We start from the raw sequence: 26,675 nt of genomic DNA, 5'->3' as shown, positions 1-26,675 counted from the left end.
TGCATACAATTTATTCTGTTCAGAATGAAGTATATTTTTAGAAAGAAGTGCTTTATCTTTAATGCTATTTTTGTCTGTTTGTACTTCACAGATTCTTTTAGGTTTCATATTTTCTTTTGTTTATTTTTGACTGCTGCAAATACATTTCTGCCTACACTTTCTCATAAATATTGTAGGCAGCTTTTATTTAGATTACTTCACTTTCTACAGGTGATATAAAAATCTTATTCCTTACTGCTGAAATCTGAAGACTGTATTAAGTGAATTTTTATTGCTAGTTTAGATAATTAGTAGCAAGGAAAAGACTAACCTGAATTCATGGGATATTCTGAAAAGCAATTTTCTGTACATTGAAACCTCTTAAGCAAAGGCAAATATTTCCACATTTTATTATTTTAATGTCTCTTGTCTATTCAAGGTATAGGCTAAGATTTTGTGATTCCATTTCTGCTTCTTTTATTGCAGATTCAGGAAAATGACTAGTTCTCTAGATTTGCCCCTCTCACAGCAAATGTACTTCTGCATAAGGATGAATGTGGGACAGCAGTTGGAAGCTATGTAAATGAGAATTTCTCTGCCAACAAGTTTTATCTTTGGTGGAGTTAGCACACCCCAACAGAGCACATCTGTTGCTGGTTTATAAAGTTAACATGATCACAAATGTGCTTTGTTTATCCTGAAGCCTTGTTTCCATCTGTCACACCTAAAAATAAGTTGGAATGCTCACCTTTTCAGGAAACTAGTGTCCTTGATTGGAATAAACCCAGGCAACATGACTACATTATTTAGATGCTGAGCCCTATTACTCATTATTTTAATATTTGTTGTGTTTATACTGAATTTTTCATCCTCAATGCAATAGCTTATGAAGCTTTTTGGTCTACATGAAACTTCAACTGGATTCAGCTTTTTTTTAAGATTATCCTTTCTTCTACCCCTGACTCTCCAAATAGCAGTTCTTTGAGTTATTCTGTCTGAGTCTTTACTTACTTCCACAGCACACTTAGGTATAAACACATCATTTCTTGTTAACTCATTCAATCTGATTCTATCTATAATATATTTAGAATCCATTTATCTCTGTGTGTGTGTCTGTGTGTGTATTCACATTAAAGCAAGAATAGACACAGGAAAATGGTATTAAATGAAGGACAATAAGTTAAGAATGAGATATTAAGTACCTTTTACATAGTATGTGCACAATAAAATAGATGAAAATTAATTAATTAATTAACAGTTTGTAAAAACACACAGATACATTGGCAAAAAGATAAATAAGATATATGATAAGTAGATGATAGATAGATAGAGGGTTAACTGAAAATGAGTATAAAGAATTTTTGTTGGGTGATAGAAATGCTATAAAATAGATTTTTGTGCTATTTGCGCAACTCTTTAAATCGACAAAAAGGCTTAGTATATACTTAAAATGAGTGGGTGGCTTTTGTGGTATGCAAATTATCCCACAATAAATCTGTTTTTAAAAGATCACTTGAAATCTTGCAATAGACACAAAAATTAAAAATTAATAAATCTATTCATTAAACAATCATTTATTTAGTGTGTACTTTATACCAAGCACTGTGCTAACAACTTTAGACCTGAATATGACCAAGATTTCTTATTGACCTGAACTTTTTCCATCCAGTAAGAGTCTATTGATGAACATGACCAAGGTATTCTTCCTCTGTATTAACAATTTTTTTAAATCTGGCACTTTCATTGATTTCTTTCCCTCTCTCTGGTGCAATTTTCCATGTGTTGATACAAATTATCTACATTTTGTACTAGTGTGTTTAACATACTACTCATAGTAATTCTTAACTCACTGGCTGATAGTTCCAACATCATATCTGAGTCAAATCTTATTGATTTTTATCTTTTGATAGTAGATTTTCTTTCCATTTTCCTCCTTGTTTTTGTGTCTTTCTGAAAATTTTTGGTTGAAACACAGGTAATGTGTGTTTATTTCTGGAAATGAACATGTCTTTTCTTCCGCTATGCCCTTGAAGGGAGTGGGAGTGGGCATTTGAGTCTATCTAATCCAAAGATGAGCTGGGTTTGTTTCACTGTTGTGATGGTTTCCTACAATGAACCACGGGCTTCAAATTCTTCTAGCATTAGTGTACGGTCTATCACAGGATTTTTCTTATTGTCTCCTTCACACTCAGTTAGACCATCTCTTCGTGCCTAAAGCTCAGATTTGGTCTCTCTCCATGGTCTTACCCCTCTCTTAGTAGTGGGATCATGTTGCTTACTTCTCAGTGTTTCTAGCTGGGTAGAGTGGGGCAAAGAGGCTCTCTGTTGTCAGGGTTCAGCCTCAGGTTTAGGAGAGCCCTGAATCTTGAAGGATGGATTTTTTTCAATAATCCTGATCTTCCTCTAGTGGTTGGGGATCTTTCATGGTAGATGTTTAATGCAGTGTCAGTGTTCTTTTCTTCACCCAGAGGTAGAGGTGGTTTGCTATTTGTTTTCCTACTCTCTTTAGTTCTGGAAGTGATAGGTTTGTTTTCTCTTCCCCATTCACACACAAGAAGAATGCAAATGAGATGTGTTACTTTTCTCACTAGTGTATGTGCTCTTTTCTTCTTAGACTTTCACCATTTAGGGAAGGTTTTTCCAGTCTTTCTCCAATATTTTGTTGTAAGTATACTGTGAAGGTCCATGCAGAAGAGTCTATAAATAGATGCAAACACCACTTTCTCCTGCAGTTCCCTGAGGGTCCATATTTTCATGGTCATTCACACTCAGCTTCTTTTCTTTTGTTTTGTTTTTAAGTAGCTACATTCTTCCTAGTTGCCTAAAATTGCAGTCTGTCTTCCTCCCATGTTCACCCCCCATGTGAATCAGTGTTGATGCCTCCATCTCTTCTTGGAGGCAGCTCTTTTTACTATCATGCTAATTTGTTGCCCTATTATCTCAGCTCTCTGAAAATACTAACAAAAAACAAATTTAAGATGGTTCACAGCACAGATGATCTAGCTGAATTTGGAGTCCCTGAAATTGTTTTGCCATTAATGGACATGATGTGTATAATTCTCAGTACCTTCCAGTAATCTGAGTATAAAAGGAAGAAATTAGATAATAGCATTCTGCAGGACTGTAATCAATTCTATGCTCTTGCTGGGGTGGTATTTTGGAATAATAGTAACACAAAGGAAAAGAAAATTTTGGTGAAAGAAAATTATGTAAGACTACTATAGTGTACCATGTAGGGAGAAAGTGGAAGAGATAAATACAGAGAACAAACTAGTAGTTGCTAGAGGGGAGGTGGGTGGGGATAGTGAAGTGGGCGAAGAGGATTAAGAGATACAAACTTTCAGCTGTAGAATAACTAAGTCATGGAGAGGAAGAATCCAACATAAGGAACACAATCAATAATATTGCAATAACATTGCATGGTGACAGATGGTGACTACACTCATGTGGTGAACACTGAGCGAGGTATAGAATTGTCAGATCACTAAATTGTACAGTGAAAACTAATATAACATTGTATGCCAACTGTACTTCAATAATAAAATGTAAAAAGTAGGAGAAAGGAGAAGTTGCTTAGAGATTGGGAAGGAAATAGAAATATCAAGAGATTAGGCAAAAGACAAGGTTAAAAGGCAAATGAATTCATAGAGAAGACCCCAGAAAATCCAATGGACAGAAACTGTGGACGTAGAGACAAGCACGCCAGTTGAGATATTTTAGATTAAATGTTTCTTGTGTGTGCAATTTTTAAGTCTGGAGAGACATCTTGGGAGTAAATGATTAGTTAAGATCAAGTGCAGAGGAACGTCTTAGGGATTAGGCAGTTGCAGGGATCTGTAGTGTCAATTAGAAGATGGATAGTCTACCTAAACCATGATGTGTTTTAAATATCAACAAAACTCATGGTAGAGAATAAGGGAAAAACAAGCACCAACATTTTGAAAGAAGAACCATGGAGTGGGTGTGATGAAAACAACAATGCAAAGAGTCATATAACATGAATCATAAGGTCTGAAGGGTGCTATGGAATTGGGCATGTAGATTCCTTTCCTGGCTTTTAAGTATGTGATGCTTGAGATATTTAGTATTTCCGTTAAGGAGGTATGGGAGAAGTGAAGTATAAGGGAAGAATTAGGTTTAGATAGGTTTTCTGTAACCTAGGATAATTGACCTTTCCCTATGAATAGGCTACATAAACACAGTTAAGCCCTCTGCATTATCTTGGAACACAGAGAGATGGGGGACAATAAATGTAAAGAAACTTAAAAAATAATAAATAATGCCAACAAATTAAAGCCTATTAAGTGAAGAATAATGAGGATAAAAAGAGAATTAAAAAATGAAGCATACACAAAACCCAATAAATTAACAGCAATGTGTAACATGTGAGAAAATAATTAAAAAGAAAATAGAAAAGTCATGTGAATGAAAGAATGCATTTTGCCCATGTAGTCCGATGGAACAGAACAAAATATATAAATTTGAAATTGGGAGGTTATGTATTTTGATTAAATATAAAGAAAAATCTTCTAAAAGTAAATTGCACAAAAATTAAAAAGAATGTCTTAGAATTTCATCAGTGTATTAATCAAGGTTGGACAGGCGCTTGTTACTGTTAACCATGGAATGAAAACCAAGATTTAAATTTGCTGATGTAATTTTCAAATAAAATAAAGAGCCTGTTTGTCTCCAACGCTAGTGAGTAACCCTACATTTTAATATATCTTATTTTATTATGTAAGTATATTAATGATAGAGTCTTATGTCCCATGATAAATCATCAAGGAGTAAAACATTTTACCTGTCGTTTTAATATACTGCAAGCAGAGTGGAATTTCCTGCTGTGTTTTCTTACAAGGCAATTTTAAGATAACCTTTGATCATTGAAACGCCCATCAACAACAGGACAGACAGTAATTGCTCTCAACTCTAACTCATTAAGTCATCAGTTCTGACTAATCAGATGTTTAAAAAATATTTTGCTGATGAGCACTGAACATTATGTTATATTGACCATGATGGAATATTTATGTAATTACAGTTTAATCTAACATGCCACTCATAATTTTCTGTAGTATATTCTTCTCTTGAATAATGCAACACTTTGAAAACTAAACTACATGATTCAACTAAATGCTGTGATTCAGCATGTTATTTACCCTTGAATCTTCTTGGTCAGCAACCAACAGACTCCAGTCCTGTGCAATTCAGCATACTCTCTGTATTAGAAATCCAATATGTTCCCTTTAGAATAAAAGTGGTTAATAAAGTTTAGTTTGAACAAATCCCCAAACTATACTAGGTAAATTTACTGATAATTTATGTAAGCATGAATATCATATCTAAGTACTCTAGAGTAGTAGAATAAACATGTTAGATCTCCCTTATGAAATGGGTATAATGCATATAAAGAACAGAAATCTGGCACATTTGGGTTTAACATCTATGTTCATGAAGTTTTATCAAAAGTTTATTAACATCCAAGGTAATTTTTCCAAAATAAATAACACACTCAATCTTGGCTAAATAAGGGTAAAGTGATAAATAACGCCTACATCACATTAGATTTTTTTATGTCAATACATAATTGGAATTGTTTAAATGATTCCTTATACTAAAAGGGAGTATGCTGAGGTGCCTGGGCGTCTCAGTTGTTTGAGTGACTGACTCTTGATTTCGACTCCGGTCATGATCTCAGGGTCATGAGATCTAGCCCCTTGCGGGGCTCTGCACTCAGCACAGAATCTGCTCGAGGTTCTCTCTCTCTGTCCCTTTGCCTTTCCCCCCCACTCACACACTTTAAATAAATAAATAAATAAATAAATAAATTTAAAAAATTAAATGAAATGAAAAAATAGGAGTATGTAAAGCTAATACAATCACATACTATAGTTGAACATACAAATATCAGTAAAACAATTTCACTCTAAACAACTGCATACAGATCCTTTAAGATTCTGGGGGTGGGGGTTGGTGGATTGTTCTTATATTTAAAATTTTTGTGTATGAAAAAATGACATTTTTTTTTTTTTAAAGATTTTATTTATTTATTTGAGACAGAGAGAATGAGATACAGAGAGCATGAGAGGGAGGAGGGTCAGAGGGAGAAGCAGACTCCCTGCCGAGCAGGGAGCCCGATGCGGGACTCGATCCAGGGACTCCAGGATCATGACCTGAGCCGAAGGCAGTCGCTTAACCAACTGAGCCACCCAGGCGCCCATGAAAAAATGACATTTAAGATGGTTCACAGAATCCACGTAAGAGCTGAAACACTTGAATAAGGCAAAGGTGAAATGCAAGGTAACATCTCTCATTTTATTGATCAGATTTAATGCACCTCCCCTACTGGACAGCTATCTGGTGTTAACAAGGCTCATCTCCCAACTCACAGCTCTCTGTGAATCAGCTTAGGACAACAGCCAAAGCTGAATCAACTGCCCAGGTTCCACCCTGTGTGGAAAGAGAGCAATCACAAGATTCAGGAAACTTGGCAGAGACTCCAATATATACTGAGATGGATTATTCAATTCTTCAATGTAAATTATAATATATAGAGAAAAATGTGCACATGAGTAATGTGTGCGTAATTTTATACATGCCATTATATCAAAGTGAATATTAATGTGAATATTATCAAAGTGAATATTAATGACCCACCATGAAGGTAAACAATTTGAATGTCTAGACTCTTCTACTCCAAGAGCGTTAAAGAGAAACCAAAAAAGAGGCCACGGTTTAAATATTCCTCTAGACTCCACACCCATAGCTACGTAATTGAAACTTGAACTGTCCCGATTTCCTTGCCATGCTGCCTCTGATCCGAAACAGAGCTCTAGCTTTCTTCGTGTCAACACGACCTTCCCGTTGCCCAGCCAATCAGCCTCAATCAAGTCAGCTCGCCCCAGGGCTCCTGCAGGGATGCAAGTTTCCCCGGAAGCATCATGCAACCACGTGCTGCCTCCGTCCTGCTTTGGAGACTGAGCTAGAGGGGCTGACAGCCAAGCTTTGTAACCACTTTCGGTTTTGAAATTTTCCTGTTGTGAACACTTTTTGCTTCCCGCGCTATAAAATATTCCTATCAAGTAAAGCTCTCTGAATTTTCTTGGGACAGAAGCAACACTATCTTAAACTGTTTAAATAAGTATTTGCTTGTTCTGTTTTTTTAAATTGTGTCACTGATTTTGTACATAACACTACACGTGTATGCAGTTTTCTGTGTTTATTTCTTTTCTCCTGATTGTAAGTATTGCTGTATATAGCTATCACTCTTTACTTATAATTCTTTTACAACTTGGCTTTACCAGTTTTCACTCCCACCAGAGATATTGTTGCTTTATATCCCGACCAACACTTGACATTATCAGACTTCTTTATTTTTACTTATTTTCCCTTCTATTTATAGAAAAGAGAAAAAACTAAACCCAAGTTTGTCTGGATTAAGTATTACCCTCAGGGCAAAAGCAGTTTCAGCATCCTGGTTCTTCATTTAGCAATTTTGATTCTCGTTCTCCATTATATTTTTGTTTCAGAGCTTGGTGCTTTCTTCATATTTTAGCATTCCTCAAAGATTTTCAGGGCTTGATATTTTGAAACACCCTTATCAGATTTTCTAAACTATATCCCTTTGAAGGTTCATCGAAATTACCTCCTTGCCATTGCTAGAAATAGAAGGCTGGGTCTTTATTTTTCACACTTTTTTTTTTTTTTTACCATTGGAAGTGGTATAATTGTCAAGTCGTACAAATGATTGTACACTTTCCTGGAATATCCTATTTCACGTGTATGGCAAGTGTTTTTTAAATCTTTCCTACCTTATTTTTCATAACAGATTTGCTGAGATATAATTCATATACCACAAAATTCATCCACTTAAGCTATATAATTCAATGGGTTTAGTATATTCATTGAATTGTGTAACTATCACCACTATCTTATTTGGGAATATTTCATACACACACACACACACACACACACACACACACACAGACACTCTGCTAAAAATGTCTAAAATTCCAAGTCCATTGGCTGTTAAACCTCACTCTCCTCTGCTCCCAGGCCCCAGCAACCACTAATTCATTGACTGTCCCTCCAGATTCACCTTCACTGGATATTTGATGTACATGGAGTCATATACTACATGGTCTTCTGTAACTAGCTTCATCCACTTAGCAAAACGTTTTCAAGATGGTAGCCTGCATCAGCACTCCTCCGTTTGTAGAGCTGAGTAATACTCTACCGTGTGGAGTAACAGACTGTATTTATCCATTCATCGGTTGCTGGGCGTCGGATTCTCCCCACTTTGTAGCTGTCGTACAGAACGGTGCTATGAACATTCCTGTACGAGTTTCTTCAGGCAGGCTGATGATACTCATTTGTAGCTTCCGATTTCCCAGAAATCTACAGACACTCACGCTTGACTATCAGATCATTTCTCTTTCTTGGGCAGTTTCAACCAAATATACCCCTTTCTATCTTTACCCTTCCAAACACATCATTTTCCTGGCAATCGAGTGGACTTTAGTTACTGTTTAATAATGATCTGTTCGGATGAGTTGCCCTGTCGCTTTTCTTCATTCTCAAGCAGCATAAAGTCAGGACTGTGAGCACCTCCGTCCCTCCCTCACCATCCCCGGCTCCCATACACACGACACACCTCCTTGCACTGCTGTCATTTGTGAGGCACTCTCTGTAATTCGGGCGTGTTGTAGCACTTTCTAACCCATCGATTAACTTTCCAGTGTGAGAGGATCTATTTATCTTCTCAGAGGAAACTCCGTCATTTCTAGGGATCGCCCTGGGGGAAGGGATTTTCCCTGCGATATTTAGTGTTTCTCCTGGTAGCAGCTGCTTTGGGGCTATCTATCATAAGCACTGCCCACCTGTCTCCAGGAGGAAGGCTTATCCCTATTAACTCTTTCAGCCACCTTCTTCCAGAGAGTCTCCCTCTCTTTTGGCAAACATGGAAAAATCTTCATATTTAATTGGCTCACTTCTCTTGCAAGTAGACAACCTGTTTCTGAATACTTCTAAATATATTCTTCTAGGGAAAACCCTAAACCAAACCAAACAACAAGAAACACACTCACGGACCCATCTCTAACGCTGAAACCATTTCTTCTGTTGTCTGAAAAAGGGGTACGTTACAGACTGAAGGAGCTTGTTCTGAAAAAATTCTGATCATTACGTTAATATTGAAATAAATGGTCCTAAAATATGTAGTTATATATCAAAAACTCAGAAGACAGTCACACATGAACACGGGCTCTAATTCTCCCCACTCTGTGATCTGATGCCAGCCCACCTCGCTCTCCATTCTCTCCTCCTGCTCTTGGCCCTGTACTTCAAGAGATCCCCAATACTCTCAGCCTTTGATCTCACCATTATCTCTCTTTGCTTCGTCCTTGCATACAACGTCTTTTCTCAGCTTGGACTGACCCTGCTTGATTCTGTGAATTTGCCTACCCTCTAATTACTCTTCAGGGAAGAGCTACTGCATCACATTTTCGGGGAGGGGGCAACCCCAATATAGATGATCTGACCCCATGATGCCCACGTTGGCTAATGCAACCGTAAATTGCTTATTGATCATTTGTCTTCTATCATCAACTCTAAGCTCCCTGAGGCTAGCGTTGGGATCTGTCTTTGCTTTCAGGATGTCTCTGCACCTACAACATGACAAGGTTTGTGATATGTGAATCAGAGTGTTTGGGCTGGTTTATATCTCGTTTTCTTTTCATTTACGCTGAGTCGTTTTCAATAGTGTTATCTTTTTTCCTAAGACATTTGCATGATCTGCACCTCTCATCTGAAGGATGTGTGTGCCCAAGCAAACTTAGTGACAGAAGATAGGCCTTTTCAGTAGATGGGAGAAATGATTCCACGCTGTTTCCAAAGAAGTCTTTCTACTAATACCCAAGACTTGAACATTTTTGCAGTCCTTCTCTACTTGAGGGCTCCAGAAACTGCACAGGAGATTTTCTTTCTTCCCTTTGTATAATCCGTGTATGGAGGAAGTTGGGGTTCATACATATTTATTTATCTGTTCTGTATCAGATTGCTACCTGATTTAAATAAGACAGGAAAAGCCATTTCCTAACATGCTGTTGCATATATTAATTTGTAGGGAACCAGAATTTTTATTATATGAATTCAACCCATTCTACAATACGACAGCCATGCCCACTGGTTCAGATCTTGTTTCATCTTCATTAAAATTTTATAATTTTCTACATATAATTTTATTATCAAATATAAATTTCATTCTAATTCTAAATACTGCTATTATATGTGTACTACCTCTTTCTATATATATATATATGTACATGTATATCCATATACACACATACATATGTAGAACAAAAAATCAAACAAAAAAGAATGATGCATACATAAATGGGGTGGAATATATATATATATATATAACATATATATATGCATATATATATATAACATATATATATGCATAAATAAAAGTCTATATTAAATGTCATAAATATTTTTGTGGTGAGAGTTTAAAATCATTATTGATTAAAAACAGGTCATAATAACTTGTAGGAAAATGACATCCACCATGTACTTTAAGAGCATCTTAGTTATTTTTTTGTTAGTTTTTTCCAACTTTATTGAGATTTAATTGACAAATAACATTGTATAAAGTGAAGAACTATACTATTATATGTTGGTTTCAATATATCTGCTCATATTTTATTTTTTCTTTTTGTTTTTTACTAAATTTGCTGTCCCACTGCTAACCTCTAGGAAAAATTTTTAGACCACAGACATTCACACTATTCTTTTTAATACATGCCAAATACATTCCTCCAAGCACTGCTGTAGGTGCCTTGGACAGTTTGCATAAACTCTATTGTTATTAAATCACTTTCAATACGTATTCTAATTCCTAATGCACTCTCTTGACCCATGGGTTGGTAAATTTCCAACATATGGAGTTCATATCCGTTTTTTGTTGCTGTTTTAAATTTATTTATAGCCTAATTCTTCTGTAAGTAAATAAACGAGTCTATTATTTCACTACTTGGAAATGCACTGACTTCTGTGGTCTAAGATAAAATCAACTTTTATAAACTTTCCATCTGAACTTGCAAAATATTGTGTGTTCTCTAGTTCTTGAGTTCAGTGTGCTATAAAGACCAAGCCATTCATGTTGAATTGTGCTATCCAAATTTTTTACAAATTTACTACATATTATTGGTTTTGTTTCATCCACTGATAGGAAAGATTATATATTAAAATCCACAATTATGATTGTGGATATTTTATTTCTATATTTATTTTCTTACTTTTTGCTATATAACTTTTGAGCTTATATTATTAGGCACATACACATTAAGAATTGTCATATCTTCCTGTTGAATTGACCATTTTACCATAAAAGCCTTCCTCTTTATCTCTAGTAATGTAGTTAATATTTATAGAGCTATATCAACTTCCTTTTTTTTTGAAGTTAGAAGTTTTTTTCTTTTTAAAAATTTTTTATTTAAATTTGATTCAGTGAGGTGAAAATATTAACTACATTAGACTAGGCCTTACTAGAGATAAAGAAGAAGCCTTTTATGATAAAATGGTGATATTTGTTCTTTCAGTCCATGAGCATAGAATGGTTTTCCATTTCTTTGTGTCTTCCTCAGTTTCTTTCATAAGTGTTGTATAGTTTTCAGAGTACAGATCCTTTACCTCTTTGGTTAGGTTTATTCCTAGGTATCTTATGGGTTTTGGAGCAATTGTCAATGGAACTGATTCCTTGATTTCTCTTTCTTCTGCTTCCCTATTAGTGTATAGAAATATAACTACCATCTGACAAAATACAGCATCCTTTCTTGATAAAAACCCTCCACCATGTAGAGATAGAAGGAACATACCTCAACATCATAAAAGCCATATTCAAAAGACCCACAGTGAATATCATCCTCAATGGGGAGAAACTGAGAGCTTTTCCCCTAAGGTCAGGAACATGGCAGGGATGTCCACTCTCACCACTGTTGTTCAACATAGTCCTGGAAGTCCTAGCCTCTGCAATCAGACAGCAAAAAGAAATAAAATGCATCTAAATCTGCAAAGGAGAAGTCAAACTTTCTTTTTTTTTTTTTTTTTTAAGATTTTATTTATTTACTTGACAGAGAGAGTCACAGCGAGAGGCGGAACACAAGCAGGGGGGGTGGGGGAGGGAGAAGCAGGCCTCCCGCTGAGCAGGGAGCCCGATGTGGGGCTCGATCCCATGACCCTGGGATCATGACCTGAGCAGAAGGCAGACGCTTAACGACTGAGCCACCCAGGCGCCCCGAGAAGTCAAACTTTCACTCCTCACAGACAACATGATACTCTATGTAGAAAACCCAAAAGACTTCAGCAAAAAATTTCTGGAACTTGTAGAGGAATTCAGCAAAGTCACAGGATATAAAATCAACAAACTTCATTTTAATTCGTGTATTCTACCTTTTTACTTTCTATCATTTTACTTTGCACATTTTGAATACCCTCCCCACTTTTTTTGTAAGTGTACAGTAAGACTTTGGTTCTTAAGACAGTGTGCCAACTTTTGTTTTTTTAACTGAAACTTTGGACTTCAGGTAATACCATTTGCTTATTATCTCTTATCTACCCATCTTCACTATTTTACATTATTTTTCTTACTTTTCTTAACCACCTTTAGCATTGATTATTTTTATCTATTTTTGCATCTATTTCCTTATTAGTCATCCATTATTTTATTTTATTTAGTGATAAGCCTAGATATTACAATTGCACCATTGATGAATTTGTATGTTATGCCGCTGAGTCAATTTATGGATCAATGCTTCTAAAAAACATTTTTACCAGAGTACTGTACCCTGACTTACTTATTATTTTGGTTGCCTATTTTAATTTTATGTACATTTAACAGCTCACAAGGTTTTATCAGTACTATTTTATTAAGTCAATATTAATTAGAATAACACAGATTTTTCACCCTTTTTTATTTCTCTTTATTCCTTTCTGCATTTCTGAGCCAGCACTTAAAATAATTTTGCTTCTTTACCAATAATGCCCTTTAGTGTTTGTTATGTTTTGTTCTGTTTCCTTCTTTATTGCAGTTCTGCTAGTGACACATTCTCTCAGGTACTTTCTTCTGAAAATGTATTTATTTCACTGAGAAGTATGTGATTTTTTTTTTTTTTTTTTTGGTCCAACATAGATCTCAGGTAGGCTGGAGTCCCAGAAAAGGAATTAACTTCTGCAAAGTTCCATGGAAACTGGCTGAGGCCCACTGTCAGGGCGTCAATCTTTGTCAAACTCAGTCTTAGACCCAAGCTTCCCCAACAAGCCAGGGGGACTTTATTAACCATGAATGCAGATGTCGGTCCTGATGCTGTTATCCCACAGAGTTGTATCCATCACTCTTGGAAACAAAAGCCTCTGATGGTAGCCAGGAAGGGACTTGTGGTTAGCCCCACACATTAAAACCAAGCTTCGAGGATAGAGTTGCAATCAAGGTTCTGTCATAACACATTCCTGTTGAATCCTGACAAGGAGGGGGCAATGCTTTCTTTACCATGCAACAACACAAAGCTTCAAGCCCAAGGGTTGAAAGGGTCTCCCTAGACTCTGACATCTGTTCTGTTGGACACTGTGTCTTTCCCCAGTGTGATAAGGCAACAAGGAATGTATCCCTGCTATTGGCTCTTTCTCTGCAATAATTCCTGGTGAGCATACTCTAGTGGAGCCGCTTGGATACTTGTCCTTGTCTTCATGACATTCATTTTTGATGCTGAGAAATGTTGTTTTCTAGCTATAGAATTCTGAGCCCATAGTAATTTTCGTTCTGTAATTAAAAGGTATTCCATTATTTCTTGACGTCCATTGTTGCTCTTGAGATATGTGCTGAAGCATACCATTGCTCTATTTATATGAATATCTCTTTACCCTCTGCCTGCATTAATGATTTTCTTTTTGTTACTTTGTTTTTTTAAGCAATTTTCCTGAGATATATTTAATTGAGGTTTTTTTTTTTTTTTAAAGATTTTATTTATTTATCTGACAGAGACACAGCGAGAGAGGGAACACAAGCAGGGGGAGCAGGAGAGGGAGAAGCAAACTCCCGCTGAGCAGGGAGCCTGATGCAGGGCTCGATCCCAGGACCCCGGGATCATGACCTGAGCTGAAGGCAGACGCTTAACGACTGAGTCACCCAGGCGCCCCTTAATTGAGGTTTTATTTGCATTTTTTTCTCTTCTTAGTTTGTAGATTTTGTTTTAAATCTCTGTTTTTTTTAACTTTTGGAAAATTCTCAACCATTTATTCTTCAGATTACACTAACTTGCTTCTGTCCTAGTTGGTTTATTTCAAGTAATCTCTTAACTCTCGTGTTCAATCATTTGGGCTCCTAAAAAAAGTTTGGGTCATCAGAGTTACCTGGATTATGGTTGGGTTATGATGACCTTTGTGGCCCTGACATCCTGTTCTCTCTGTCACGTTCCAGGTACAAAAAGTCTCCTTCCCTTCTCATTTCTCAGCTTCCTTTTCTTCTGTTTGAAAGGGATCCAAAAGCTAGCTTCTCCTTGAGTTTCTTTCTTTTTCAGGTGAGGTACCATTTTGCTAATGCTAATTTAATATTGCCATACTAATTTTTTTCAGCATTTAAGTTGTTTTTATCAGGTAATTTGGTTCAAATTAATCAGTATCTCAGTATGAGCAGCAAATACACTTTTGGCTGTAAGAATCTATAGTTTATAATTACATTTCCCAATTCCAATATAATTCATTTAAATTTAATAAACAAGATGTTTTCTTTTTTTTACCATGAATACTTTTTTCTTCTCAACCCAAACATGATAACTAGTCGATGTGTATTATTGTGTGATTATAGTATTTCACTCATAGTGAACTATGGCAGATATTAAACTATCTTTGATCCCTGAATGTTGTACACAAGACTAGTGCGATATACAACATGATGCCCATAGCTAACACTGCTGTGTGATATATAAGAAAGTGGTTAAGAGAGTAAATCCTAAGAATTCTTATCACAAGGAGAAATTTTTCCCTTTTTCTTTTCTTTTTCATCTTCCTCATCTTTTTATTGCATATGTATGAGAAAATGGATCTTAGCTGAACCTACTGTGGTAGTCATTTCATAATATGTGGAAATCAAACCATCATGTTGTACATCTTAAACTTATATAGTGGTGTATGTCAATTATTTTCCAATAAAACGGGAGAAAGACTAGTGTGTGTATTTTCCCTTTTTTATTTTGTATTTTCTAAATTATTCTATTTTTTTCTTAGATTTTGGGAAAATTTTACAAGAATAGGGCAAAGAGCATAGCATCTCCCATTAATCTTTCCCTGAATATAATCTATTGATTAAGGTACTTTTTAGCTAAGGAAATATTCTATGATTTATTTAATTTATTTAATTATTAACAATCTTCCATCTGTTCCCTTTTTTCCTCCCGGAATTCCAATTATTTGCATGTTAGGTCTTCTGGATATATTTGAAGGCAAGTCCCTTATCTTTTCCCTGATGGTTTCCTTCTGACAAATTTCTTCCAATTTTTCTTCCAAATCACTTAGTCCAGTCTCTTCCTTGAACTTATGCTTCATTTACTTACTAAATTATTTATTTAAAAAATCATCTTTCATTTAGGTTCAGAGAATAATTTTGTGCTGATCTCAGATCACCTTAATTTTTTGTTAAATTTCTATTTATCAATCTCTTTTGTGTTTATTTTTGACTGATCGATGATTTTCCTTTCTTTGGGTATTGACCATTTAGATTTTTTTTTTCTTTTTTTCAATGATGCATAGGTCCGTTTTTGAAGACACACACACATATACACACATACACACACAATCCTTGGGTCACACCATTCCCAGGATATGCCACCCTAGTTTCTTTAGGTTGGTCGTTATGAAAATAACTTCAAGATTTTCCTTAATTCAGAGGCAGGGTTAAGACCTGTTCAGGTACTCTATAAGGCAATCAGCAGATTCCAAATGTAAATGCAATTTTTCACTTAGCTATCTCAAAGACCTTAGCTGATGTTTGTCTGAAAACAAGCAAACAAACAAAAAATCCTGGAGATCAGAATTGGAAGTACAGAAGAAGGAAACTCTACAGCTTGCTGAAGAATCTCCAATTTCAGTTTTGTTTGTTTGTTTTTATGAGGCTCTGTGTGTGGGATGTGTGTGTGTGTGTGTGTAATATAAATTATGGATATAATGGATAATGAAGACGGTAATTAAGACAGTGCAATATTGACAGTAAACGAAAATACAAAAAAATCAATGGAAGAGAATAGAAAGCTCAAATAGACCCCCAAATCTATAATTAACTGATCTTTCAAAAAGAAGTGAAGAGAATACAATGGAGGAAAAAATAGCCTTTTCAACAAAAGGTGCTGGAACACCTGGACTTCCACATTGAAAAAAAAGAGAGAAAGAAAGAATCTAAACAAGGACTTATGGCCTCCACAGAAATTCAATCATAATGGATCACAAACCTAAATGTAAAATGCAAAACTCTAAAGCTCCCACAAGATAAGAGAGGAGAAAATCTAGATGGCCTTGGATTTGCTGATGACTTTTTATATACAACACCAAAAGCATGATCCATGAAAGAAAACAATTGATAAACTGGACTTCATGAAAATTAAACATTTCTGCTTTGTGAAAGACTTTGTCAGAAGAATAAAAAAATATAGAGACTAGAATCAAATATTTGCAAAAAATGTATCTGATAAAAAACTGTTATCCAAAATATCCGAAGAACACTTAAACCACAAGAAAAAAGATGAACAATACAAATTAAAAAAAATAAATAGGCCAACAATCTTAACAGTTACTTCACCAGAAAAGATATACTAATGACAAGCAAGCATATGAAAAGATGCTCACATCATATGCCATCAGGGAAATGCAAATTAAAAGAACAATGACATACTACTGAATACTTACTAGAATGACCAAAATCCAAAATACTGAGAACACCAAATGCTGGAGATGATGTGGAGCAACAGTAACTCTCATTTATTGCTGGTAGGAATGAAAAAATAACAGACATTTTGGAAGACTGTTTGGTACTTTCTCACAAAAGTAAATATTTTTACCTTATGATCTTGCAATCTCATTCCTTGGTTTGTATCCAAATAAGCTGAAAACATGTTCACACAAAAATCTGCACATGGAGTTTATTATAATTATAAAATCTTGAAAGCAGCCAAGATGTTTTTCAGCAGGTGAGTGGATAAATAAACTGTGGTACTCCAGACAATGGAATGGTATTCAATGATAAAAAGAAATGAGCTACCAAACATAAAAAGACAGAGGAATCTTAAATGAATATTAGTAAGTGAAATAAGCCAATCTGCTACATACTATATGATTCCAACCGTATAACATTCTGGAAAGATAAACTATAGAGAAAGTAAAAAGGTCAGTGGTTTGCCAGCAGTTAAGAAGAAGATGGGATAAATAAGTGGAATACAGAGGATTTTTAGTGAGAATGCTCTGTATAATACTATAATGTATAATGATTATATCTACCCATATATATGTCTAAACCCATTAAATGTACAACTAAAAGTAGAACTATGGACTCTCAGTGTTAATGATGTGTCAGTGTAGGTTCATCAATTATAATTAATGCACCACTCTATGGGGGATGTTGATAATGGGGAAGCTATATGTGTGATGTCAGGAGTATAGAGAAATGTCTACATCTTCTCAATTTTGCTGTGAATCAAAAACTGCCCTAAAGAATAAATTCTTAAAAAAACACATAAATTAACAGGATATAAAATTATTATAATGAAAATGCTCATAGACCGATTACCAGAACTGGGAAATAATGCATAAAGTTTCAGAAATCCCCAAGGTACCTTTCCAAGTGGTCTGTCCAAGACCAGTGTCCGGACATATATGGCAATCATTCCTTTTTTTCCCTCCAGAATTTAACCACAGTGTTTCTTCTTTTCACAGTTTGAATCTGTACAGGTGAGGATTTCTTTCTGTTTATCCCCTTTGGGATTCACTGGTACTTTTGAATCTCTGGATTAGTAGCTTTTATCCCATCAGGCAATTGCTTAGCCATTATCCCCTCAAATATTGCCTCTGCTACTTCTCTTCTTCTGCAACACTGGTCACATGACATTAGGCCTCCTCACTGCATTGTGTAGGTATCACACTCACTTTGACATTTTCTATCTCTTTGGTTCTATCTCATGCAGTCTGGAAAATTCCTTCCCACCTATTTTACAGTTAATTAATTCACTCGTTAGTTGTCTTAGAGAAAGCCATAAATTTTATTAACTGAATTCTTAATTTTATTAAGTTTAGTTGTTACTGTTAGAAGATTTTTAGTCTTCCCCAAATCAACAGATGCAAGCTTTTATATATTTCAGCTAAGATTTTAAGCTTTACTGTCTGACCTGAAACATAGTTGATTACAGTAGGTGTCAATTTCAATATCCCCTCAAAATGAGTGTAGTCCCTGATTGCATGTTTATTTCTCTTTCCACATGAATAAAGCTGGCTAACCCATACCTCAGTCTCACAGTTTTTTTGTTTTGTTTTTCTTCTTCTTCTTAGTCAGTGTCCTCCGGGTAAATTGGGTTTGAATTCTGGATTTCCAGTTTTGGGGTCCTTGCCTTCTCTTGGATTTTTTCCTGGCAATTGTTTTCTACTTTATTAGTTCTAAAGACATTTTATTTTACTCAGTAGTAGGATTGATACTCATCGCCACACCATCATTACTGGAAGTAAAATGTCTCCTTGCTTTATGTGCTTTTTTTTTCCCCTAACTCTATTTTATTAGGCTATATTTCTAGAAGTATTTATAGTAGATTAATTGTAAAGCCTGAACCTTGATGCATTGATATTCTGAACAGAGATAGACTATAAAACATATATTAAATATATGCCAGTGCAAAGAATCTTAATTCTATTAAACTGTGTTAAAACATTAATGGTAGTCTGAAATTTTTAATTTTAAGATAATTATAATACTATTGAATTCGAAATTGATTTAGAAGAGGGAAGAAATGTTATAAAATGTATTAGGACATCAGAATGTTGAAAATGTCCATCACCTAGCCAAAATTTCGACTGGGTTATTTTTTTTTTAATGTTACCAAGGTTATGTAATTAGATGACCTAATAAGAGTACTGCATAACTGAATTTCATCTCCTTTATGCTTCCAAATATCGATTGACACAACTGAGTATAAGAATAGCAGTTATAGGGGCGCCTGGGTGGCTCAGTTGGTTAAGCGACTGCCTCCGGCTCAGGTCATGATCCTGGAGTCCCTGGATGGAGTCCCGCATCGGGCTCCCTGCTCGGCAGGGAGCCTGCTTCTCCCTCTGACCCTCCCCCCTCTCATGTGCTCTCTGGCTCTCTCATTCTCTCTGTCTCAGATAAATAAATAAAATCTTAAAAAAAAAAAAAAGAATAGCAGTTATAAATGGAATAAAACCTAATTTCAAAAAGCTAATATTAAAATATTTCTATATTCCAAATTTGGATTTTTCAATGGGTTTTATTAATTCTTCAGGTAAAACTTAAAGTAAGTCACAAAAAGTGCTTTAATTTTAATTATGACACATGTAATAGATTTTTCCAGTGATTGTTGAAATATTTGTGGATGAAAACATACCCACCAGAGTTTATCTTCTTTTTTAAAGCCATTCTAAGTAGAATATATATGTCAAATTCATATAAAATCTCAAATTTAAAGATAATTACAGCAAAAACTGAAATTTATAAAAAAATGAAAAAGTCAAAGAAACCTATGATTCCTTGGAAAACTGCCAAGCAGGAATCAACCACATTATAATGTATATTCAATAATATTTTCACAGCACTGATAAGCATTTGAAATCTAGACAGGTTATTGACCTTATAAATTCTATAGATTACACCTAAATTATCTGTTAACAAATGGAAGTTTATTTTTCAGGAAGCCTAGAAAGTGTGAATTCCAGATAAATTTGAATACAATTAGTTTTGTGAGTTAGTTTTTCTTTTTTTATTTTCCATAGGTGAATAGCAATTATACTTTATTTCAAAGCTAGAAGTTTTACTTATGAAACTAATGATTACCTGTTTCTGGTAAAGATTAAAATACAACAATACCTTCCAGGTTCTATAAGTAGTAGAATCAGAAAAGTTAAAGAAATTTTGAGAAATAATTTGGGTTTCCAATAATCGTAATTTTATAGTATTTACAGTTTACAGTACTGCTCACCTTGGTCAAGTTATCCATCTTTATCTTAGTTGAAACTTAAGACTAATGATCTTAGTTGAAACTTAAGAAACCCTGCACATCAACATTATTCTTGGGTACGGGAAAATAGGTGGCATATTGCTGATCACTCTGCTTCAGAAAAGCAGCAGGTTGGAAAGACATGGATGCCAATTACTACTAACAACATCAAATAATTTCTGTCATTTTTTTCTTTGATCTCAGGCCTAAATCCAAATCTGACTCAAAATTTACATGGCAAACTAAATCCAATGTGGAGTTTCTCCAGAATTCGGCTTCAGGTCCAGTGAATTCTTAATTGGTTGACCACAGGTATTTTTAATTTGACTGACATGAGGGGCTAGGGTAAATCTAGTTGGGTGTTACAAAAATGGAAGCTAAGTAATAATGGCAAACACATAGAGTACGCCCAATGTGTCAGGAACTGTTATAAGTCTACACATATTAACACATGTTAGAATACTCTATATACTTTGATAATATAAAAGTGTTGGTAACCTATCTGACATCATCTAGATAAGAAATTGTTTACTTATTCATCAATACAAGAACTTTTCCATGCCTGTAAAATCATTAGCTTTACTAAGCATTAATTATGTGCAAAAACTTGCATATGCAAATTTAAATATACAAAATAATCTCTCTGGAGGAACTTTGATTCCAGTTATGAAGATCTAAAAAAAAAAAAAAAGCACGTTTACTAGAATACAGTATAACTCAGTGAATACAAGTTTCTAGGTGATTGTTTGAGGTAATATTCCAGAAAGTCCAAGGCTCAAACATCCATACATCCTTTTTCATGGAGAATCGTCAAGCCATTCAGTGACACTATTACTCTGGAAACACATGTATAATTCAAGATAATCCAATTCATCTTAAAGCATTGAATATCTAATATATAACAAGAGATAATTGCACTAAGTGAATAACTCATATATCATGTGCTTTATGATCTGGCTTTACAGATAAATTAATATGGAAAAATAATAGAGAACAATATAATTAAAACCCGGGAATTTAGAGCAAGAAGGGATTGTTGGGGTTCAGAGCAGAACAGTGAGAGTGACTGTAGGGAGAATGAACATAACTCATATAAAAAGAGAAAATGTGAAAAAAACCACCTGGGATTGCAGAGCAGCCTGATAAATGTCAAAGGCAACACATGATCTGACATGTGGCAGTCCGTGAGGATATGAGAGACAGCTGCTTATTTTTAGCTAGCTATGCATCACATGAAAAGAGAAATAAAATAGGCTTTTTAACATGTGAGATATTTTTTAAAACACAACACATAATTTTTATTTTTTCTGCTCTGATTTTTTCTATGCCTCAGTTGGTATCTGGTTCATTTATTATGTATTTTATTAAGTAATTACAATAAATTCTCCATGTTAGATTTATAGCTATCATAATCTTAAAACAGAAAAATTAACTTTTTATTATTATTATTTTTTAAAGATTTTATTTATTTATATGAGAGAGAGAATGGGAGAGAGAGAGCATGAGAGGGAGGAGGGTCAGAGGGAGAAGCAGACTCCCTGCCGAGCAGGGAGCCTGATGCAGGACTCAATCCCGGAACTCCAGGATCATGCCCTGAGCCGAAGGCAGTTGCTTAATCAACAGAGCCACCCAGGCGCCCCAAAATTAACTTTTTTGTTACCTCAGCTCAGTGTTACCTAGTCTACCAAAATTGAGGATGGAGGAAGATTTTCAATCACTTTATCCCATTTAATTTTCACTGGGGATTATCAAAACATGTTGGAAGCTCACAAGTTTATTCCTCTAAATAAGTGGCCTTTCCTTTATAAATGCTAAATGATAGGGACACCTGGGTGGCTCAGTTGGTTAAGCGTCTGCCTTCAGCTCAGGTCATAATCTCATGGTCCAGGGATCAAGTCCCACATTGGACTCTTTGCTCAGCAGGGAGCCTGCTTCTTCCTCTGCCCCTCCCCCTGCTTGTGCGCGCTCTCTCTCTCTCTCTCTCTCTGACAAGTAAATAAAATCTTAAAAAAAAAAATAAATGCTAAATGATAACCAAAATCTCTCAGTTTTTTTAGATTGTGTGATTATAGCAGATTTTATACTTAAAAACCTCCCTGAAACTTTCTCTCCTTCCCTTTTACTAAAATGTAAGAAATGCAATATAAACAACATACTTTTATATTACAACTGAGCTCATAAAAATAAGAGAAATTCCAAGGTTCCAAAAATAAAGAGGGAACTAAACTTAAGGTATTAAAACCTTTGTCATGTATGAACATAAAGTGTAATCTTGGTGAGGGAGAAGCTGTGAGGTCAATGCACCTCTAGAGATAGGGTGTAAGATTTGAGGGGAGCACTAACTGATTTGGAAATGAAGCCCGTTAAAGACAAATGCTTGAAGAATTATGTCATTAAAATAACAAACTAAAGGGACACCTGGGTGGCTCAGTCAGTGAAATGTCTGCCTTCGGCTCAGGTCATGATCCCAGGGTCCTGGGCTCAAACCCCCGCAGTGGGCTCCTTGCTCAGCAGGGAGCCTGCCTCTCCCTCTGCCTGCCACTCCCCCTGCTTGTGCTCTCTCTCTCTGACAAATAAATAAAATCTTAAAAAAAAAAAACTAAAAAAAATGGATAAACAATATGTGGTTGGTAAGAATTAATTTATGTCTCCCCCCAAATTAAGATGCTGAGGTCTTAATTTCTTGTTTGAGCCACAGTTTGTGGTACTTTGCCATGGTCACCCTAGCAAACTAATACATCTCCTAAAAGGGAAAACTTATGGTTTTGGAATCCCTTACCTTAAATAGTAACATAAAATACGGATACAGTATTGTGATGCTCCTTCAGCGAGATAGCAGTTTATACCGTCTCACTAGACTTTGTACTGTTCCACAGATAAAGTCTTAATGAATGTGAACTCACAGTTTAAGATTACAGACCTCAGAAGGAAACAATCCACCATAAGCAAGAGACAGAAGATACTGCAAGCAGAAAAAGTAAATCACCAAGAAATTGTTGGTCTTTAGGGGCGCCTGGGTGGCTCAGTCGGTTAAGCGTCTGCCTTCGGCTCAGGTCATGATCCCAGGGTCCTGGGATCAAGCCCCACATCAGGCTCCCTGCTCCGCAGGAAGCCTGCTTCTCCCTCTCCCTCTCCCACTCCCCCTGCTTGTGTTCCCCCTCTCTCTGTGTCTCTCTCCGTCAAATAAATAAATCTTAAAAAAAAAAAAAGAAATTGTTCATCTTTATATAAAAATAAGTTTAAAATTATTAAAGATATAGAAGCAGGAGGAAAAACAATATAAATATACATAGTGCAAAAAGTCATTTTTGAAATGAAACAGAATCTGGAAATAAAAAGAATAAAAAGAAAAATATTAAATTATGTATAAAGCTGCAGAATACATACATTTGAGGAAAAAAGTTAACTCAAAGCATATATATTGGAATTTGCCCTGATGCAATGAAGAAGGATTAAAAGATGACAGTATGGCTCCCTTTGCCACATCTACTACATGAATGAAAATCATTCTCAGCAATCAGATTGTCGACATTCCAGAAAATGTCCACATCACTCTGAAGGGACACACTGTTACTGTGAAGGGCCCCGGAGGAGTGGCCATCAATCACATCAGCGTAGAATTCAGTCTCCTTGGAAAGAAAAAGAGGCTCCGAGTTGACAAATGGTGGGAAATAGAAAAGAGCTGACTACTGTCCACAGGATCTGCAGTCATGTGCAGAACATGGTCAAGGGGGTTACACTGGGCTTCCAACGTTACAAGATGAGTCTGTCTATGCTCGCTTCCCCATCAATGCTGTTATTCAGGAGAATGGTTCTCTTGTCGAAATCTGAAATTCCTTGGGTAAAAAATATACCCATAGGGTTCAGATGAGGCCAGGCATTGCTTGTCCAGTATCTGAAGCCCAGAAAGTTGAGTTAATTCTTGAAGGAAATAATATTGAACTTGTATCAAACTCAGCTACTTTGATTCAGCAAGTCACAACAGTTAAAAACAAGGATATCAGAAAATTTGGGGATGGTATCTATGTTTCAGGCCGATGAATAAGATCTAAGTTGTCCAACTACAGAAAGAAACAAGATGCCAGATGCTTTTTCAGACTTACTTGTGATATTTTAAAGATGCAGTAAAAGCTGTATTGATTTGGGGAAAAAAGACAACTTAAAAGACAGTATAAAAAGATGAAAAATCCCAACATATTTCCACTGTAATCCCAGAGAGGAGAAGAGAGTGGATAAGAAAAAGAATATTTAAAAAATAAAGTGTCTGAGAAATTTTCCAAAATTCATATTAAGTTTTAGTTTGAGTAAGTCCACAATCTTAAGTATGAGAAATTTAAAAATATATATACAGAACAGGGAAATTTCAGAACACCAAAGACAAAGAGTACATCATAAAAACAACCTTAAAAATACAGATTACATACAAATAAATAACAACTAAACATTTTAACAGGAACAACAACAACAACAAAAACCCAGAATAATCTGTTACAACATCTAACAGTTAAAAACAAAGACATTTTTTAAAAATTAAAAATAAATAAATAAAAATAAATAAATAAAAATAAAGACATTTTCAGGTAGAAACCAATGCTAAAATACCAGTGTGGAAAGAACCACTGAATTATATATTCAAAATAAGAGCTATCAAAAGCAACACAGATATGAATTGCACAGAGAATGGTAGCAAAGACATTGTGAAACATTTGAATAAATCTAAAATGCATTGATTGTGTAATGCTAGAAAATTAATTATAATGTCTAATTTGAAGGGATATTAAATAAAGTGGAACTAAATAACAGGCAAAAATATCATGCAAGATGCCTTGCAAGGTGGAAGGGAATTAATTTGATTTAAAACATTTTCAGATATTTTTGCTGTTTTATTATTGTTGTTTAGGAAGATATTGATTAATATTCAAATGTGCTAAGTCAACTATTAATTTTTATCTTTTTATTAACATTTAATAAGGTGATATATATCCTTTTAATAAATATATTTCCCAAATTGATCAATTTGGGAAAAATATTTACACACCTGTGTAACCAGCCCCCAGATCAAGAAATAGAATATCACTGGAACCACAAAGGCCTCCTTTACGCTTTTGTATAGTCATTCTTTCCCCATGGAAAACCACCATTTAGATTTCTTTTTTTAAGATTTCTTTTTTTTTTTTTTTTTTTAAAGATTTTTATTTATTTATTTATTTGAGACAGAGAGAATGAGAGACAGAGAGCATGAGAAGGAGGAGGGTCAGAGGGAGAAGCAGACTCCCTGCCGAGCAGGGAGCCCGATGCGGGACTCGATCCCGGGACTCCAGGATCATGACCTGAGCCGAAGGCAGTCGCTTAACCAACTGAGCCACCCAGGCGCCCTTTTTTTAAGATTTCTGATAGCTTAAATTAGATTGCCCTATTTTGTCCTATATTTGAACAGAATTATACTGTATGACTTTCTGACTTACCTTGTTCAAAATTATGTTTTCTGATATTCATTCCTATTGTGCACAGCATTGTAGATTATTTGCATCACTGTTGTACCTTATTTTTGTGTCAGTGCATTATGATTTATCTGTACCTTTTTTGGGGGGTGGGGAGGACCCGTGGGAAGGGCAGAGAGAATCTTAAGCAGGGTCTATGCCCAGCACAGAGCCGGATGCAGGAATCGATCTCACAACCTTGACATCATGACACTGAGCCAAAATCAAGAGTCAGTTGCTTAAGTGACTGAGCCACCCAGGCTCCCCTATCTGTTCCTCTCTTGATGGATATTTGTGTCTAGTTTGGGAAGAATTGGGCCATTTGCATAATGCTATGATGAATATGTTTTTTCATAAGCATATGGACACATTTCTTTTGGATTTATAGCTAGGAGTGACATTGCTTGGTAACAGGGTAAGTGTATTTTTAACTTTCGTTGATGCTGACAAGCAGTTTTTAAAAATGCCAGTTTACACTCCCACCAGCAGTTTATGAGAATGTGGTTGCTCAGCAACATCGTCCCTGATACTTCATATTTTCTAATGCTTTTATTTTAGTAAATCTGATAAATGTGTATGGATACTACATTGTGGTTAGTTTGCATTTCCCTGATGACCAATGAAACTGAGGACCTTTTAATATAGTTATTAGACATTTGGATGTTCTTTGTGAAATGCTTGTTCAAGTCTGTGACTATTTTTCTTTGGGCTGTCTTTTTTCTTTTTTTTTTTTTACAGAGTTCTTTATTATATCCTGGACCCACCGTATTGGTGGATATGTGTATGGCAACTATTTTCTTCTTTGTTGATAATATTGTTTCTTTCTTCATGATGTCTAAATTTGTTATTTTTTTTTAAATTTGTTATTTTTTAATGTCTAACAAACGACACCAAAACTTGCAGTCTAAAAAAGAATCATCAATTTAGCCTATTATTAATCTTTGGCTGGACTCCACTG

At 35.3% G+C, this 26,675-nt stretch overlaps 1 pseudogene; it reads left to right on the top strand.

The window, feature by feature from the left end:
* Positions 1-23,734: 23,734 nt before the first annotated feature.
* LOC110577025 lies at positions 23,735-24,278 on the top strand (annotated as a pseudogene).
* Positions 24,279-26,675: the final 2,397 nt, after the last annotated feature.

The sequence above is a fragment of the Neomonachus schauinslandi genome, chromosome 14, assembly GCF_002201575.2.
Source record: "Neomonachus schauinslandi chromosome 14, ASM220157v2, whole genome shotgun sequence".
NCBI lineage: Eukaryota > Metazoa > Chordata > Mammalia > Carnivora > Phocidae > Neomonachus > Neomonachus schauinslandi.
Note: the sequence above shows the minus strand (reverse complement) of the source record. Positions and strands in the feature narration are given on the sequence as shown.